Genomic DNA, 761 nt, shown 5'->3' on the forward strand with positions numbered 1-761 from the left:
ATCGCTCGATGGGGACTGGGTTTTCGGAAAATAAATATAATAAATTTTAGTGCTTATTAATAGAAATACATGTTGTATTATTTTTATTATCAAAACCGTTTTAATTATCAAAAATTTAAAATTTGCCAATAGCACATTATGGTATATTTGAAGTGGCACGGGCTCATTTCATAGAAAAACATAAAGAATTTTCACTAATTCTAGCCTTGCTTACTACTTTTTCGCTTTCAGCAAAAAAAAATTTTTTTTGGAGATGGTGGCTACATCTTTTACACGCATATAAATTTTCTATGTGAACTTTTTAAAACATCTGTTTTCCACTAAAAGTTCCCCATAAAGATTTCAACCGCACACTTTGTCCCTTTTGGGACTTCCCCCGTACGCGAAAATTTTGGGGCCCAAGCAGAGGTCAGGGGGTAGTTTCTTGTTTTCCCTCCCCATTTTTACGGACGTCTTTTGCAACCCGATGCCCTGCCCCAAATTGGTATTTTTTTTCCAGTCAGCCCTGCCAATTTTGGCAGGCTTAATTTTAAAATCCGCGTGCACGGCTCAGGAATGCTGGCCCAAACTAGTAAACATCCCCACCGACGTCTTTGCTGATGATCCCCAAGGTTGAGTTTTTCTCAGCTGTTTTGCCATGCTGCGCCCATCGCCATAGTCGTTCTCACCTTCCAACCCTCTTAAACCATGTCCCCATGCCAATAACATTTTTTTTACGTAACCCCCTATGTCGAAAGGTAGATAGGAGATGGGAATAACAG

This window comes from Penaeus monodon, chromosome 23 (genome assembly GCF_015228065.2).
Source record: "Penaeus monodon isolate SGIC_2016 chromosome 23, NSTDA_Pmon_1, whole genome shotgun sequence".
Classification (NCBI taxonomy): Eukaryota; Metazoa; Arthropoda; class Malacostraca; order Decapoda; family Penaeidae; genus Penaeus; species Penaeus monodon.